At 45.2% G+C, this 18,544-nt stretch overlaps 1 long non-coding RNA gene across 1 annotated transcript; it reads left to right on the plus strand.

Annotated features, from left to right (window-relative positions):
• Nucleotides 1-10,373: 10,373 nt before the first annotated feature.
• Nucleotides 10,374-13,659, plus strand: LOC116271241. The gene is made up of 3 exons (XR_004179680.1): nt 10,374-10,766; nt 11,029-11,193; nt 12,834-13,659. It is a non-coding gene; the product is annotated as an uncharacterized LOC116271241 (long non-coding RNA).
• Nucleotides 13,660-18,544: the final 4,885 nt, after the last annotated feature.

The raw sequence follows: 18,544 nt of genomic DNA on the forward strand, positions 1-18,544 counted from the left end.
CACTGAGAGCTGGGCCTCCCGCAGTGCTCTGTCGCTGCTTTAGGAACTGTGAGAATGATGCTCTTGGCGTCACTGGTGGTAGTGTCACTGGTGGTAGTGTCACTGGTGGTAGTGTCACTGGTGGTAGCGTCACTGGTGGTAGTGTCACTGGTGGTAGTGTCACTGGTGGTAGTGTCACTGGTGGTGCTGGAGTGACCTGAGGGTGGGGATGTTTCTGAAGATTACTGTCTTGTGCATCTTTTCTGTATTGCTTGAGGGTTTTTTTTTTCAATGAACATCTATCAATTTTTCAATCAGAAAAAAAAAACCAAAGCTATTTTGGGGGATGGGGAGTAGGTACCATGTGCCAGGCACTATTCTGGGCTCTGGGGATACTTCGGTGAACACAACAGGCAAAACCACTGCCCCTGGGCACTGGCAGCTGCTGAGCTTTCAAAGAAGGGTTCCTCTCTTTTTTGAACTGTTTCTCCAACTCCTTTCTGCCTTTATCTGTGCGGTTTTATCTTTAGTCTGGGCTGCCTGTTCCCTCCTCTCCACCTGCTGAACTCAGGTGGACAACTGAAGCGCAGTGGAAGGCTAGTCCTATGGGAGTCCTGCCTCACTACCCCTGCCCTCTAAGTGTGTTCGGCTTGTCCCCTGGGCCTATGTAGCGTCCTGGTGTCAGGCAGCATTGGCTGGCACTTGCTCTGCTGTGTTAGACATGTTGGTTTGCTTCTGTCCCCTATCTGGAGGACAGACAGACTTAATATGTGATGATAACTATGTCTCTAGGTGATGTCAGGTTTCACTGTGCTTGGCAAACAGCCTGGTCTGTAGACAAATGGCTGGGTGGGGGGATGCACACTTACTCCGAGCTAGCAGCTCAACAAGGGATGCTGACCCAGGCGTGATGAGCACGGACAGTCCCAGCACAGGAGACCAGGCACACACGGGACACAGCTCTGCACTGGGCTTTCTCACCTTTTTAATATGAAAGTCTGCAATCTTAAATTAAGATGACTCGAATGTTTATCGTGATATCCCCTTTGCAGAAATTGACTTTATTTATAGATAGCATCTTTTCTTTAACAGTTTTTGAAAGCGAAAATACAGCTCCATCTCATTCAGAGGGTATTTGGGTTGGACCTTGGGAGACAGTGTACTAGAAGAAATGAGGTCAGTCACAGCATGCGGGTGGAAAGGACAATTCCTTTTACATTCAAAAATGATGGAATTTCTTTTTAATAATTGAAAGACAACCAGACATGCCCAGGATTAATTTGATCATATAGTAATTTAAACCAATTTTGAACCCAGAGGCAGTAAAGACCCAGCGTGCACAGTAGCTTTGTTTCCTGCAAAACTGCAATACTTTGCTACAATACTGTTCATCACCCAGGGTCACTGCATTAATGTTTGACCAGATTCACTTTCTCAAGACTTGTGGCAACCATCACATCTGACTTGTAGCATCTTACGCTTTAAAAAAATTTTGAGACAGAATCTCACTCTGTTACTCAGGCTGGAGTGTGGCGGTGTAATCTCGGCTCACTGCAACCTCTGCCTATGGGGTTCAAGTGATTCTCCTGCCTCAGCTTTCTGAGAAGCTGGGATTACAGGCGTGCCACCACACCCAGCTACTTTGTGTGTGTGTGTGTGTTTAGTAGAGATGGGTTTTCACCATGTTGGCCAGGCTGGTCTTGAACTCGTGACCTCAAGTGATCCACCTGCCTCAGCCTCCCAAAGTGCTGGGATTACAGGCATGAGCTACCGCTCCTGGTCCTTCTTTTACTTATTTTTATTTTTTAAATTTAGAGATTGGGGGGGTCTCACTATGTTGCCCAGGCCAGTCTCGAACTGATGGCCTCCTGCAATCCTCCTGCCTTGGCCTCCCAAAGTGTCGGGATTACAGGTGTGAGCCACCAAGTCTGCCATGGGATTCTTTTAGAATTGTGACTGACACCAGCTGCCATCGGACTTACACAGCCCTGATATTCTTGCCACCTTCCCATCGACAGAGCCGGGCCAACTGGTGTTGATTTGAAGGCCACCTTTTGTAGTGGAGGCGTGGAGGTTGTGTTTCTTCTCCCCCTCCATCTGGAGTGGTATTAGGAAAGGACTCCTCACATGTCACCCAGCCTAGTGATCTGGGTTCTAGCAGTTAGCCATAGATTAGGGGACTGGATGGAAGCAGCTTTGGAACTCTTTGGCCGCCATGTAGACTGCAGCCAGCTGGCAAGCCTTGAGCTGGGGTATGTTGCTGGCTTTGCTGTCACTCTGATGTCAGGAAGGTGTGTGGTGATAAATTAGTTGGCTAATCCATCCCTTTATACTCCAAAACAGTAATTAATTTTCAAATCATGCCATCCAAATGTGACTTATTTTTGTCATCATTTTGAATCATGGGCTGTCATGTCACTCCATAGATATGAACCATGTCGTGTTTTTCTTGCTTTCCTTTCGAATTTATTTTCTGGAACCATCCATCCTTTTCTAAATTATCAGAAAAGCATTTTTCCTATTATCATATTAATTTGTAATTCACAAAACATACATTTAATATGCACCTGTTATATGTAGAGCTCTGTGCTTGCACAGGAAGGAACATAATTAAGTAATAATTCTTATTCATAGGACATGTGGTCTCTTAAGATAAATCATGTACATAAATAACAATAGAAGTCCTGACATGCTAAGAGAGTTTTTCCACTCTAAGAAGACGGTACAATTGAGGAAGAGTGAATTTTCATTGTATGGGGTTCAAGGAGATAAATCAAGGGGGTTTCAGGGAGTAACATCATTTGAATTGAGCCTTTGAGGGAAGGGCTGGTACGTCTCCAACAAACAGACAGGCAGAGAGGACACAGCTGGAAGAAAAGGATGGAGAGAGTCCAAGGATCACAAGAAATTACATTTGGGAAGAGAATAGGATGTTTGGAGCCCAGTAGGTTACAAAGTGTGTGAAGATAGGTTGAAGCCATGTCTTGCCAGGACTGTGAGTGCTAGGGTAAGACATTTAGGATGCCGAGCAGTTACTGTGGCGTTTTTTAAAGTAATACTTTCAACAAGATTACTCAGAGTCTGAAGTGTAGGACGGATTGGAGTGGGAAAAGAAATTGTGGTAGAGGCCTTTACAAGTTTCTAAGCAAGCGTTGGGCAAGAATGGAGGCATGAACTCGGTGGAGAGGCCTAGTATAGGTTCCCTGGGACTAGGGGACTGGGGCTGAGGAAATGAGAGATGAGATGACTTCAGATATTGATCCAGTATTAGTTACAGGATGGGTAATGTTGGCTGAAGTGGCTTCCGTGTCATTCCTTCACTTTTATGTATGGATATGTGTATGGATGAATAAATGAGGTAGGGTCTCACTGTAGCTCACCACAGCCTTGAACTCCTGGCCTAAAGTGATCCTCCTGCCTCAGCCTCCTGACTTTTAGGACTATAGGCATGTGCCACCATACCTGGCTAAATTTTTAAATTTTTTTTTTTTGTAGAGACAGGGTTTCAGTATGTTACCCAGGCTGGTCTCAAACTGCTGGCCTCGAGCGATCTTCCCATCTCGGCCTCCCAAAGTGTTGAGAGGACAGCATGAGCTCATTCTTTTACTCTTTAGCAAGGAATCATCTTGATGGTAATGACCAGAAGTATGGGTCTGTGCTGGGAACTAATTGTGGATGAGCCTTCTCTCATTTTTCTGAATATAATTTTCTCATCTGTTCTTTAAAACAATCTTTAATTTTCTTTTGTGATCTTTCAATTGAAATGACTTCATCAAATAGCACTTGAATGTTTCCATTTTGAAGAAGGACATTTTAAAAATGTTTTCATTTTGAGAAAGAACATTCATGGTGCTTACCCAGTGTATCATGCCAAACAAAAACACATCTCCTGCTTTCTTTGTACAATCATGGACATAGTCAACCCCATGGAGGCACTACATCTTCAAAAAAGTAAGTTTCCTGTTCGCCAGAGTTGCTTCCAGTTCTCTTAACTGATTCCATCAGACAGACTGCATAGCCTTAAGTGTTTCAGTGTGTCTAAGAGTGAAAACAAGTCGTGGGACTTGCGTGAGTTTTTTTTTTTTTTTTTTTTGAGGCAGGGTCTTGCTGTGTCACCCAAGTTGGAGTACAGTGGTGTGATCATAGCTCACCATAGCTTCAACCACCTGGGCTCAATGATCCTCCTGCCTCAGTCTCCAGAGTAGTTGGGACCACAGGCACATACCATCATGCTCGGCTAATTTTTTTTTTAAATTATTTGTAGAGATGGAGGGCTTTTTACTATGTTGCCTAGGCTGGTCTCGAACTCCTGGGCTCAAGTGATTCTCCTGTATTGGCCTCCCAAAGTGCTAGGATTACAGGCGTGAGTCACAGTGCTGAGCCAATGCATGATTAAAAAAAAATGTATAGCATCTTATACCTCACTTACCTAAATACAGTAAAAATATAGGATCTTATCCCTTACTTAAATTTGTGGGTCAAACTATCTATATAACAGCTGCTTGGTGACATTGATTCTTTTCTTTTGTTGACTGACAGTAACCTGCCTTTTTCTTGTGTGTGTGTGTTTAAGGGAATATGCAGCAGTTATAGGTCATCGTTTGTGGGATCATTGCCTCGTGGTAGAAACAATCCACCTTACCTCTGATTGGGTCTTACTTGTGCACTCCAAAGAGTGAAAGATGATGGTTTCCCATTATGTATTCTTGTCGAACAGTCTAACAGAAAACTTTTTTCTTGCACCATGATTGTGCTTCACGAGTCTATCACATCACTTAAGACATATCCTGCTTAAAAAATGTAATGTTTTTTCTTTGTACAACGGTACACTTTGAAGGTTCATGCTGGTCAATAACTAAACTGAATTTAATTGGGGAAAAAAATCACAAAGTACTCTCCTGTATATTACTAATAATTGAAACTTACATCTTCATTGCCTCTTACTTAAGAATCCAAAACATCTCAGCCAATATATTATGTAATTAATTCAGTTCTCTTATCTGGATTTTTCTTTTCTTTTCTTTTCTTTTTTTTTTTTTGAGATGGAGTCTCACTCTGTCGCCCAGGTTGAAGTGCAGTGGTGGGATCTAGGCTCACTGCAACCTCCACCTCTCGGGTTCAAGTGATTCTCCTGCTTCAGCCTCTCAAGTAGCTGGGATTACAGGCACACACCACCACACCTCGCTACTTTTTGGATTTTTAGTAGAGACGAGGTTTCACCATGTTGGCCAGGCTGGTCTCAAACTCCTGAGCTCATGTGATCTGCCTGCCTTGGCCTTCCACAGTGCTGGGATTACAGACTTACACAGAAATTTTGACCAAATTCCACCCCCAGCTTTTCTACCCTTAGCAATTCCCTGCATTCTCTTAGACTTCCTTTTTAATCAGCTTTGCCTTGTCTACAAGATCTCATCCACTCCGTTATTGTTAGGCTCAAAAGAATGCACAAAAATGACCACTCTTCTCCTCCCTAGAATATACAGACTTAGGCGGATGTCTGTATATTCAAGATCACCCTTCGTCTCCTTCTTCCTGGTCACACCTACTGCTTCCATCTCTCTCAGCCCCATCTCCTGCCCTGGACAGTAGATGGACACTGGGAATGGTATTCCTCCCAGCTGCAGGCACTTAAACTGTTGTTCCTCTCCCTTTAAAGAGGGGAGGGGGCTGCCTTGCAGAGAGCCTCCTTTACAGCTCACCTGCAGTCCCATCCCAACAAGCATGGGTTTTCCATTCCTTTCTTCTTTGCAGAAGCTCCCAGTACTGTTCTAGTCAGTTCAGACATATTGAGTGCTTCCTATATGCTAGGCACTGTGAGTGATGTCAGGCCAGTGCTGCTTCTTTTCTCTGCAGGTAAGCAGCCGTCAGGCAGGCTTCTCCAACAGGCCCTGGATCATCCGTCCCGGCTCATGTCTCCTTAGCAGTGTTGGATTTTCATTGCTAGGTTGGGCGAACCTTCCCTTGAGTGTAGAGAGCACCAGTAAGCTAGATTTATATCATGCCTGTAGCTTCCAGAGCCTGCAGAGAAGGGAATGCAGGGTTAGTGTTCTAAATCAAGCCATAATATTGGGTCTGAAGAGTGAAAAGTGAAGGACATTTGTCCCCCATCATCTTAGGGATACCAGGACAACTCTATTCCCACCTTTCTATGTACTGTGCTTCTGTATCTCCACCTGGCCAGCTCTTGCTCCATACTACTCTCAAGAGTGTGAAATCATGGTTTTTCTGAGCTAATAATGGCTAATTTATAAATCTAACCCACATTTATGTCATACATAAGTTCTGGAAATGTAAAAGAACACAGACTTTCACAAAGTGCAGATCCCAGTCTCCTGGGGTGAGGAACAGTTTAATTTGAGCCGGTTGTGAACAGGACTAATTATGTTTAGTTACTTAAGTGTTTACATTCATGCAAGATCATTTAGGAAATTATCACTAAAGTAAGTAGGTTGAATAATTTGTTGACTACTAAAATACTTTAACAAAAACTACGCTACTTCAAAAAAGCATATAATTTACTTTTAACGTATTACAAATTCAGAAAATAGTTTCTTTTTCGTGTCCAGAATAGTTTTGTTAGGGACACATTTCATTTGTCATCCATTAATTTAATTATTGAACTCAAATCATAAATAAAAAGAGTACTGTTTTCTCCAGAAAGCTGCATCTATTTTAGAAAATTACTCTTAGCTGGGTTCTCTTTCACAATGCTTTGTAAAAGGCCAACAGTTCAGTTCATACTTTGCATGCAGCCATTATTCAGAAGCATGTGCCAAGACAAATACTTAAAACAGTCAAACAATGAAACCTCAGAGCCTAAAGGCAAATACGTTTTCCTGTTTCTTCCTGAATGTAACCTTAATAGACACAGTTGAAGATTTAGCCAATGCTGTAATCTCCACTGCAGCTCTGTATGCCTTTTGGGTCCTAAATTTGTTCAGAACTTGATGATCTATGGCAAGCCAGGGTAGGGGGCTACCATCTAAGATTAAACTTTTATGAAGTCTTATTCTCAGCAGATAAACCTGGGAGGGATTACAAGACATCTGTGTGTTGACTACAATCATTAAGTTATGGGAAAGCCACTCTTGGTGTCTCAAGTTTATTTTATATGTAGTATTTAGAGCCTGGAGCATTCCCAACCTGACCTGGAAAGGCCTTTTCATGGCTTAAGATCCCACAGGGCTGAGCTGAAGACAACAGAACTACGCAGAGGAAGTGGGTTACCCTGCACACTGCAGTGAGGGTGCTTGAAGCCCAGCATTAGCACGTCCATCTGTCTGTCTGTCTGTCTGTCTGTTTTATTAATGCATTGCCTGTACAAAGTTAGAAGAAAAATGAGCGGTACAAAGTTCACAATGAAAAACATCGGTCAAGCCGGGCACAGTTGCTCACACATGCTATCCCAGCACCTTGGGAGGCCGAGGTGGGTGGATCACCTGAGGTCAGGAGTTTGAGACTGGCCTAACTAACATGGTGAAATGCCGTCTCTACTAAGAATACAAAATTAGCCATGTGTGGTGGCGCATGCCTGTAATCCCAGCTACTCAGGAGGCTGAGGCAGGAGATTCGCTTGAACCCGGGAGGCGGAGGTTGCAGTGAGCCGAGATCTCACCATTGCACTGCAGTCTGGGCAACAAGAGTGAAACTTCATTTAAAAAAAAAAAAAAAGAAAAAAAGAAGAAGAAAAATAGCGGTGCCTTGTCACACTCTCTCTAGTCCCCACTCCACTCTGGAAAGGCTGTCAGTCCCAGCCCCTGGCTCTTTCTTCTGTGAATCACACGCGTCTCAATTGTGCACCCTGATGCTGGAACCAAATAAAACACCTTCCCTTTTCGAGTTTTTTTTTTTTTTTTTTCCGTCTTTGAGTAGCCAGCAGCGTTCACCGTTTTTTCAGGCCAGGTTTGTTTAGACATAAGAATTCCCACTGACATGCAGCACCTCCATCCCCCCGACCCCACCCCGCCAGCCTAGCCTGGAGGCGTCCACTTGTAAAATGAGGGTTTGTATGGAAGTGGGGAGCCACGCTGCCAGTTGTTATGGTTTTGAAACAGAATGGAATGTTTGATTTTGAAACTCAACAGAGTCCCTGCTGCTGCGGGTCCCAGTCACTCTCATCCATAGACAGTCACAGTTCCACCAAAAAAGCAGAGACAGTTGAAACAACTTGTGGCTAGATTAACTGTGTTTTCGGATTTTTTTTTTTCTCCTTTTTTTGTAAATGTGTTTTTAAAAAATCAGGGTGCCCGTGTGGTAAAACAGGCTCTTCTTGTCCCTGGTACATCGTCCTGAGCCCCTCGAGGATGCACTGGGGCTGGTGGCTGAAGCACTTAGGAGGTTTCTCGCGAACTGGGGGCAGCAGGAATGTGCTGCAGTTTCTCAGAGGGCTGGAGAGCAGGCAGATGACATTCCAGGACGGGAGTGCCGCTGCAGCCACTCTGGCTTCCGTGCACTCGGCCCCTTCTCCTCCTGTTAAATTTGGGGATACATTTGTACAGGGATGAGTTGAGCCTGATCACTGACTGCCTGAAGACCAGAAAAGGACAACTGGGAGGTATTTTGGGCTGTCCCTTTTCCCTCCCATTTCAGATCCCAGAAAGTCCTTTTTCTGCACACCCATGTGTGAAGGAAAACCAAAAAAATTTTCCTTTATGAGAGAGTGTGCCTCTGTAATGTGTATATCATACAGAGGCATTGGATTTGAGTGTGTTTCAGATAGGAATAGACTGTTTCAGTATTTCACTTTTATGGACTAAAATGCTTCTTCCGAAGCTAAATTTTCTTTTGAACCAGATTTTAAATATATAAATAGAATGACCTCTATAGATAGATGGGTATGTAAGAAATAGTTCCAGTTCCCTATCAGTTTGTTTTCCCGATTCTATATTTCAGTTTTTGTTTTTATTTTTATTTTTTTAATAGTTAATTGTTGTTGTTTTGAGATGGAGTCTTGCTCTGTCACCCAGGCTGGAGTGTAGTGGCATGATCTCGGCTCACTAAAATCTCCGCCTCCTAGGTTCAAGCGATTCTTCTGCCTCAGCCTCCCGAGTAGCTGGGATGATTACAGGCACGTGCCACTGTAGCCAACCAATTGTTGTATTTTCAGTAGAGACAGGGTTTTGCCATGTTGGCCAGGCTGGTGTCAAACTCCTGACCTCAAGTGATTCACCCCACCAGCCTTGGCCTCCCAAAGTGCTGGGATTACAGACATGAGACACTGTACCTGGCCTAGATTTCAGTTTTTAATTGAGACATGTGTAAGGTTACTTTTAAGTGCAGGGTAAATGTGAAGAAGCAACTCCTAATCTTGGAAGGTTTTATTTTATTTTTTGAGACGGGGTCTTGCTGTGTTACCCAGGCTGGTCTTGAACTCCTGGGCTAAAGTGATCCTCCTGCTTCAGCCTCCGGAATAGCTGCGACTACAGGCATCAGCCACCACTTCTGTGTAATCTTAAAGACTTTAAAGAGCATTCCAATTACAAGCTAAACCCTTGAAGTAGTGACTTTTTCATTTGCTTGTTTTGAGTTAAGTGGGTGAGAAGAAAATAATAATCACTTGTCCCTTTTAGGAAAAAAGCAGCAGGCTGTGTTATAGGACCATGTTAAAGCTGTAAAGAAATTGTTCGTCTTACAAAACACAGAATGTGATTGATTTTGGCGCAATTTTATTGTACCTACTTTCTCGGGGCAGGTGGAACCCATGAATTTAAAACACAGCAGTCATGTTTCTTTTTGATTATAGAAATCTCAAAGTCAGTAAACGTGAAGATCTTTCTTGAGTAGCCTGAGTTGTTCTTTGTGTGGCTTGCTGGCTAGGACTGCAGGCTTCTGCTAACCATTTGTTTTCTTCCTTTTTCCAGGCTTGGAGATGCTGGATCCTTTAGCCAGCAGTGAGCATTCCTCATTTCAAGGCAGGAACTGCCCCCACTGTGGGCAAGCCGCCTCCACTTCTTCCAACTCCTGGCAGGAAGTCCTTCCTGGGTGCCCCTCCCCCAGTTCCTGTCAAGTCCCCTTTGTGAGGTGATAGGCCTGGGGGACACCTCCTTCCACTGCCAGCTCAGTGCTTCCCCCTAGGGACACAGCAGATGAGTAGCTCTTCTGCTTCTCAGAGAGCTCCCTGGAGACAGCGGGCAGTTTAGAGTGATAGCAGCGTGCGCTGTTATTTATATATATGTATATATATATTTTTAATGGGGTCTCACTCTGTCACCCAGGCTGGCTGGAGTGTGGTGGCACAGTCTCGGCTTTCTGCCGCCTCTGCCTCCCGGGTTCAAGCGATTTTCCTGCCTCAGCCTCCGGAGTAGTTGGGGTTACAGGCATGCACCACCACGCCTGGCTAATTTTTGTATTTTTTGGTAGAGACAGGATTTTGGCATGTTGGCCAGGCTGGACTCAAACTCCTGAGCTCAAGTGATCTGCCTGCCTTGGCCTCCCAAAGTGCTGGGATTACAGGCGTGAGCCACCGTGGCTGCCTGAGAGTGTGTTTTCAATCTGCCATGTTAAAAAGCAAGTTGCAAGTGAAGTCTTTATGGGAAGGTAGCTTTCACCTGGACCCTAAATAAAATTTAGATCTGGGGATATCTTTATAAATAAGAGTCAAATACTGCTTTGACCTTTTATGGGAGCAGGGAATATTTGAGCCAAAAATCTTTCTTATGAGCACAACATTTCAACCTTGGCTGCTGTTGGGGATTCAAATGGAGGGAATATGCCAGCTTGCTTTGGAAGCTGTACATGTGCACGCCTTTGATTGTCAAGGTCAGCCCGTATTGATGATCCTCAGCCCTGTGAGTGAACATTTCTGTGCCCCACCCCCTTTTGACCTGTTGCCTTTGGAGATGAGTGAGAATCCAGTTCTGCCTCCCTACCCCGCCATGCCCTCCTATTTGGGTTTCCTTGCTCTCGTGCCTTTGCTTTTTCCCTTCCTTCCACTGGGCCCCGCCTCACTCCCTGGCCCTCTGGACTCAGCCTCCCAACTCCCGATGGGCTCCAGCCTCCCTGAGACTGGGTGTGTCTCCTGCTTCAGGCCCCTTCTTGGCTCACCCACAGGCCCATTGTGAATATCTGGGCTTTTCCTGTGAGGAGTGAGTGGAGAATGGGGAGAAGGGCTCAAGAAGAAATCTTTCTGCTCTCATTTGCCTCCCATCCTTGCCATTAGTTCAGGAACAAAGCTCTTTCTGACCTTCACAGCGGGCCTGGTTCAGGGCCTTTATGGTAAGCACTTTGAGGAAATGTCTTGTGTAGCAGGGTGAGGGCTGTGCCGGACAGCCTGCCTGTCCAAGAGGGACAAGACTGGGTGCTGAGTGGCATGCCAGGCCAGTGTTCTGGATGGGTGGAGGGAGGCCAGCTTCTGAGGAGCAGAGGATTTCAGCCGTTATGGCGCATCTGGGAACTTTACTGCTTTGAATGTTTAAGAATATGTGTTCCAGGCCGGGCGCGGTGGCTCATGCCTGTAATCCCAGAACTTTAGTAGGCTGAGGTAGGTGGATCATCTGAGGTCAGGAGTTTAAGATCAGCCTGGCCAACATAGTGAAACCCCATCTCTACTAAAAATACAAAAAATTAGCCGGGCATGGTGGTGGCTGCCTGTAATCCCAGCTACTCGGGAGGCTGAAGGCAGCAGAATCGCTTGAACCCAGGAGGCAGAGGTTGCAGTGAGCTGAGATTGCGCCACTGTGCTCCAGCCTGGACAACAAGAGTGAAACTCTGTCTCACACACACACACACACACACACACTATATGTATTCCAGGTGTCCAAAAAAAAAAAAAAAAAAAACGCACAAAAAAATGAAAACCTTCAAAACAGAACATTTAGAACAAAACCCCCTTGTACAAAGGAGAATGGAAGACCAGGACGTCGTGACAGGCTCGGACTAGACCAAAAGTTTGCAAACTCTTTTGTTGTTTGTTGTTAAAGAGACAGAGTCTTGCTCTGTTGCCTAGGCTAGAGTTCAGCCATGCAGTCATAGCTTACTGCAGTGTCAATGGCCATCATGCATGGCTAATTTTTAAATTTTTGTTTTGCAGAGATAGGGGTATCAGCCTGTTGCTCAGACTGGTGTCAAACTCCTGGGCTTATGTGATCCTCCCACCTCGGCCTTCCAAAGTACCGAGATTACAGGCGTGAGCCTCTGTGCCTGGCCACAAACTTCTTTTTATAAAGGGCCAGAGAGTAAATATTTTAGGCTCTGTGGGCCAAGAACCAAAATCAAGGATATTATGTATATACTTATGTAACTGTTTAGAATGTAACCATTTAAAAATAGGAAAACTGGTGGGGGGCAGTGGCTCACACCTGTGATCCCAGCACTTTGGGAGGCCAAGGTGGGGGAATCATTTGAGGTCAGGAGTTTGAGACCAGCCTGGCCAAATGGTGAAACCCCGTCTCTACTAAAAATACAAAAATTAGTTGTGCTGGCGGGCGCCTCTAATCCCAGCTACTCAGGAGGCTGAGGCAGGAGAATCGCTTGAACCCGGAGGGGCAGAATTTGCAGTGAGCCGAGATCGTGCCACTGCACTCCAACCTGGGCGACAGAGCAAGATTCTTTGTTTCAAAAAAGAAAAAAAAAAAAAAAGGTAGGGATAGGGTGGAACCATTCTTAGCTTGAAGGCCTCACCAGGCAGCAGGGCTGATCTGGTCCCAAATTCTGGTTTGCTGACCCCAGTGGCTTTCTCTGGGTCTAAAGAAGACTTGGTGGAGCTTGCAGGGCTAAGACAGAGCCTGGCAGGAGGGGCAGGTTACTCCCTGCTTAGCTCCTCTCTAAAGATGAGGAAAGATCCTTTTGGGGAGGGCAGCCAAAACTGGATTTATCATGTGTACCCCTGTCTATATTTTTGTTTTTGTTCTCTGCAGGACTGGTCAACCCCAAAGGTCTGTTTCCCTCTCCCCTGCTTGTGGCAGGCCTCTTCAAGAGGCATAACCCTTTGGGGTGCCCTGAAGGATACCCTAGCCTTTCCCAAGTCTGCCAAGCACCCAGTACTTGAGGAGAAGCCAGGCCTTTTAGCACTGCCACCAGGTGAGTAGCCAGATGAGCTGTGAGTGGCATTCTAGGCTAGTGCTGTCCAGTTGAACTTTCTGTGATGGTGGAAACACTCTAGGGTTGTGCCATCTGATACAGTAGCCCTTAGCTACATGTAGCTCTTGAACACTTAAAATGTGGAGAGTACAACTGAAGAACTGAATTTTTAATTTTAGTTAATTGAAACGACCATAGTCACATGCGGCCACTGGCTACCATGCTGGACAGCACAGTTCTAGGCTATTGGAAGTCTCAAGAAACTCTAACAATGGGTAGGAATGGTGTGATGTTTTTACCAAGAAATTCGTTACTTAGTTTCTACCCCCTCCTCCTTCTTTCTTTTTTAGAGTTGCAAATGAGCTTTAAAAAGGAAATATATCTCTTTCACAAATGGGTGCAATTGTTAATTGCTATAAAGTAAGAAGGTAACTTAAAGCACAAAACAGTGTTACTAAATTTCTGCCCAATAAGCTTAAGGGTTGCTCTTTGATGGTTAAAAATGGGGGTTACTAAGGGTCAAGGAGGTGTTAGGGCATACCGACACTGCTAGAAACCCTCTCTTTGACTTGTTCAGAAGGCTTGCAAGAGGTTGGCAAAGGGAATATCTTTTTTTTGTTTGTTTTTTTTTTGTTTTGTTTTTTGAGATGGAGTTTCGCTCTTGTCGCCGGGGCTGGAGCGCATTGACGCCATCTCAGCTCACTGTAACCTCTGCCTCCCGGGTTCAAGCGATTCCCCTGCCTCAGCCTCCTGAGTAGCAGGGATTACAGGCACCTACCACCATGCCCATCTAATTTTTGTAATTTTGGTAGAGATGGGGTTTCACCATGTTGGCCAGGCTGGTCTCAAACTCCTGACCTCAGGTGATCCGCCCACCTCTGCCTCCCAAAGTGCTGGGATTACAGGCATGAGCCACCATGCTCGGCTGGCAAAGGGAACATCTTCTAATGATGTTCTGGTGTCTGGATCATGGGCCCGTGAATCCTTAAGTCCTTTGGAGGTGTGGATGCCCCGTATCTGCTGGCTCAGGGAAGCACATAGTTCCTCCCTTGCCTGGGAGGTCGACAGGGGTCTGATCTGCCATGTTTAAGGTACCGACTGGAGCTTGCAGGGGAATCAAGGCTTTTTCTCTATCTTCCTTTTCAGTGCAGACCTGGCGAGTTCTCACCTCCTCAGGTGCTGCCTTTTCTCCTGTGCAGCAGAAAGATGAGGCTAGAGGAACCACCCAAGGCACAGAGGGTATTAACTTGCCCAAGTTCATGCAGTGGTGTCTGGTGGAGCTGAGACTGCACACCGGCCCTGTGACCCCACTGCCTGGGCTCTTCACCACCACACAGTCCCAGTGGCACATACATGTTATCAAGTTGATGTTGCTTTCAAAGAAAATCTTAGATTTTTGCTTGGATTTCAACCACATCCACAACCCACCCACCCTTCTTTCCTTCCTTCCTTCTTTCCTTCCTTCCTTCCTTCCTTCCTTCCTTCCTTCCTTCCTTCCTTCCTTCCTTTGCTCCTTCCTTCCTTTCTTCCTTGCTTCCTTCCTTCCTTCCTTCCTTTCTTCCTTGCTTCCTTTTTTCTTTCTCTTTCTTTTCTTTATTTCTTCCTCTCTGTCTCTTTCTTTCTTTCTTTCTTTCTTTTTTTTTTTTAGACAAGGTCTTACTCTGTTACCCAGACTGGAGTGCAGTGGCTCGATTTCTATCTTGGCTCACTGCAACCTCTGCCTCCTGGGTTCAAGCGATCCTCCCACCTCAGTCTCCCAAATAGCTGGGACTACAGGTGAGCACCACCACACCTGGTTAATTTTTGTGATTTTTGTAGAGAGAGGGGGTTTCACCGTGTTGTACAGGCTGGTCTTGAACCCCTGGGCTAAAGTGGTCTGCCTGTCTCAGGCTCCCAAAGTGCTGGGATTACAGGCATGAGTCACCATGCCTGGCTAGCACAGCCCCCCTTTGACAAAACACCAGAAGTGTTTTCATGTCACTTGTATCTTCTGATTCATCACAGTGTAGAAGTTCAGAGGGAAGGAGCGAAGTTGTTAGTGCGAGTCTGGGTGAAGCCACAGAAGCCTAATGGAAGAGCCAGTCTTAGAGTAAGTCAAGTATTTGGGTGCCTGGAGGGGAGAAGGCACCATGATCTCCTACTTATAGAGGGACCTTCAGGTGACAAGGGTTTAGGACTCACTGAAGGTGGGGCGATGGTAGGGTAGATGTCCCATATTCTTTGGCTGTCACCAGGATTAAATTAGATTGTTTTGTTTTGTTTTGTTTTTGAGACAGATTGTCGCTCTGTTGTCCAGGCTGGAGTGCAGTGGCACAATCTCGGCTCACTGTAACCTCCGCCTCCCAGGTTCAAGCAATTCTCCTGCCTCACTCAGCTTCCCGAGAACCGGGGACTACAGGCACCCGCCACCGACCCGCGCTAATTTTTGTATTTTTATTAGAGATGGGGTTTCATCATGTTGGCCATGTGGATCTTGACCTCCTGGCCTCAGGTGATCTGCCCACCTTGGTCTCTCAAGTGCGGGGATTACTGGTGTGAGCCACCGCGCCTGGCCTAAATGAGATCATATGAATGAAAATCTTCTCGACTCTCCAAGAATTGCACAGATATCTGTCTGTTGGTGCTTGGTTAATCCGATTCTGCCTGCAAAGGCTGGTGGGTGTGGTTGGGCGAACTGGCTCCGGCTGCTGGTTGGATGTGAGCCGATGCTGCGGTTTCCTCCTCTTCGCAGTTCTTTTGCAGCTGGAGCCACAGGAGTGGGCAGCTCAGCCTGTGTCTCTGCTGAACTAAGGGAAGCTCCACTGAGCCTGGAGAACAAGGTGGCTTCTGCCCAGATGGTGGTGTCACCCTCCTTGAAGGCCCCTGCCTGGCCTGCAGCACTGATGTCCAGGTTATGGGTACAAATGTGGCTTCCGTCTGTCTGATACGTGGTCCCATGGAAACTTTTTCACGTTTGGGGTCTGTGCTGAACTAGATATTTGTGGAAAGTCATTTTGTAGAGAGTAGGCCTCGAAGTTGTTCAATTATGTGCATATTAAAATACAACCAAAAATGTCTAACTTTTACATACTGGTTACCCCTGTTTAAAACCTTTTTATTTTAGAATAATTTTATATTTACAGAAAATGTACAGAGATAATACAGGGAGTTCCCTTTATTCAGCTTCCTCCAAATGCTAACATCTTATATAACCATGATACATTTGTCAAAACTAGGAACTTAACATTAGTACAGCAATACTAACTACACTACACATTTTATTTGTATTTCACCAATTTTTCCACTAATGTTTCTGTTTCAGGATCCTATTCTGGGTACCACTTAGATTTAGACCCTTTTTTATTTTATTATGTTCCAGTTTATTTTAACTTTTTTTTTTTTTTTTTTTTGAGAAGTCTCACTTTTACCCAGGCTGGAGTGCAGTGGTATGATCTCGGCTCGCTGCAGCCTCAACCTCCTGGGCCCAAGCGATCCTCTCACCTCAGCCCCTCAAGTAGCTGGGACTACAGGTGCACGCCACCATGCCTGCCTAATTTTTGGTGCTTTTTAGAGAGACGGGGTTTTGCGATGTTGTCCAGGCTGATCTCAAACTCCTGAGCTCAAGCGATCTGCTTACCTTGGCCTCCTAAAGTGCTAAGATTACAGGCATGAGCCACCATGCCTGGCCATTTTTTCTTCTGAAATTTTTTTTTGTAAATTAGAGACTGAGTCTTGTTTATGTTGTTGAAGCTGGTCTTGAACTCCTGGCCTTAAGCCATATTCCTTTCTCAGCCTCTCTAGTAGCTGGGACTATAGGCACACACCACCAAATCTGGCTTGAAACATTTTAAATATAAAGAAATTTGAATAAATAGTACAGTGAACACCCATATATCTTGTATCTAGATTCAAAAGTAAACATGATTTTTTGTAAAAACTTGTACATATGTCTGTGTAAATTTAACTTTTTCCTCAACCATGAAGGTAAGTTGCAGAGTTTATGACCTTTCACTTTTAAATACCTTAGCATGCATCTCCTAAGAATGGGAATATTCTCCTATGTAATTATGATACTATTAGCACACCTTAAAAATTAATGACAATTATATAATCTCTAATATCTAGTTCTAATATTTGAATTTCCCCAGTTATCCCAAGAATGCTTTTATGGCTTCTTTTTAAAACTAGGATTTAATCAAGGTTTGTGCATTACATTTCGTTTTCATATGTCTTCAGTTTCTTTTCGTCTAAAACAGCCTTCTTACCTCTCTTTGTTTTCTCATGATACTGATTTGAGTCCACACCGTTTCCTTGTTTTGTAGAATCTACTGCACCTGTTATGTGTCTGATGGCTTCCTCCTGGTGTCACTTAACTGTTCCTCTGTTCCCTGTATTTTCTGTATCCCAGAAGTTTGGCCTACAGGCTTGATTAGTCAGGCTATACATTTTTGGCAAGGGGATTTCACAGATGGTGCTGCCTGTTTATATGGCTTCATATCAAAACATACATGACTGTTGTCCTGCTGGGAGGGCTCCTATGCTTGGTCACTTGGGTAAGGTGGTGACTGCCTGGTGCAGGTAGGTTTTTTTCCTGGCATCAAGCAAATATCCTGTTCCCCACCAACCAATACCCACCCTGTTTTGATTTTTTTTAAACAAGGTCTCACTCTGTCACCCAGGCTGGAGTGCAGTGGCATGATTTCAGCTCACTGCAATCTCTACCTCCTGGGCTCCGGTGATCCTCCTGCCTCAGCCTCCTGAGTGCCTGGGACTGCGGGTACATGCCATCATGCCTGGCTAACTTTTGTTTTTTTTGTTTTTTTTTTTGTAGAGATGGGGATTCCCCATGTTGCCCAGGCTGGGCTTGAACCCCATGTTGGCCTCCCAAAGTGCTGGGATTATAGGAGTGAGCCACTGCTTCTAGCCCCCCACCAGCTTTTACCTAACTGTGTCCATTGATTTTCACCTGACTCAATTGTTGTCTTGGACCTGCCCTCTTCCTGCTTTTATTTTTTTTAAAGGCAGTGTTTCACTCTGTCACCCAGGCTGGAGTGCAATGGTGTGATCTCAGCTCACTGTAACCTCTGCTTCCCAGGTTCAGGCGATTCTTGTGCCTCAGCCTCCCAAGTAGCTGGGACTACAGGTGTTTGCCACCAACCTGACTAATTTCTGCCCTCCCTTTTAATTGAGGTGTTTTTTTTGTTTTGTTTTGTTTTGTTTGTTTTGACAGAGCCTTGTTGCCCAGGGAAGAGTGCAATGGTGTGATCTCAGCTCACTGCAACCTCCGCCCCCCAGGTTCAAATGATTCTCCTGCCTCAGCCTCCCGAGTAGCTGGGATTACAGGTGCCCACCACCATGCCTGGCTAATTTTTGTCTTTTTAGTAGAGATGGGGTTTCACCACATTGGCCAGGGTGATCTCAAACTCCTGACCTCAGATGATCCACCTGCCTTGGCCTCCAAAAGTGCTGAGATTACAGATGTGAACCACTGCACTCAGCCAGAGGTATGCTATCTTAAACGTTCAGTTTAGTGAGGTTTGAAAATTATACCCGTATAACTTGCACCCAA

The sequence above is a fragment of the Papio anubis genome, chromosome 18 (assembly GCF_008728515.1).
Source record: "Papio anubis isolate 15944 chromosome 18, Panubis1.0, whole genome shotgun sequence".
Lineage (NCBI taxonomy): Eukaryota > Metazoa > Chordata > Mammalia > Primates > Cercopithecidae > Papio > Papio anubis.